The sequence below is a fragment of the Oncorhynchus keta genome, chromosome 5 (assembly GCF_023373465.1).
Source record: "Oncorhynchus keta strain PuntledgeMale-10-30-2019 chromosome 5, Oket_V2, whole genome shotgun sequence".
NCBI lineage: Eukaryota > Metazoa > Chordata > Actinopteri > Salmoniformes > Salmonidae > Oncorhynchus > Oncorhynchus keta.
Window position 1 is genome coordinate 1312157 of NC_068425.1, and position 375 is coordinate 1312531.

Below are 375 nucleotides of genomic sequence, written 5' to 3' on the forward strand. Positions count from 1 at the left end.
AGCAAGTCTAAAAAGCGGTATATCTGTTCTGTGTGCTATTTATATGCTTCCCGTTCTTAAGTTTTGTTTTTGCGTCTTTTACGTTCAAACAGCTGAAAGTACAATACTTTTGGTTAAGGAAAATACATTTCACAGCGGTTTAGATGGTACAGTGATTCTATACTTGCTTGTTTTGTCACAAACTGAAATGAGGCAAACTATTCGAATTTTAGCAACCAGGAAATCGCTACTGCATAGTGCAACTGTGAAGGAAACCAGTGAAAGTTATCAGAAAGAAGAAACTTAAAAACGCCCCCTTTTGTATGCAAAGAAATACGCACTCAAATAGGCTTACAAAACAATACTAATAGTTTGAAGTATGCACACTGTAAGAAA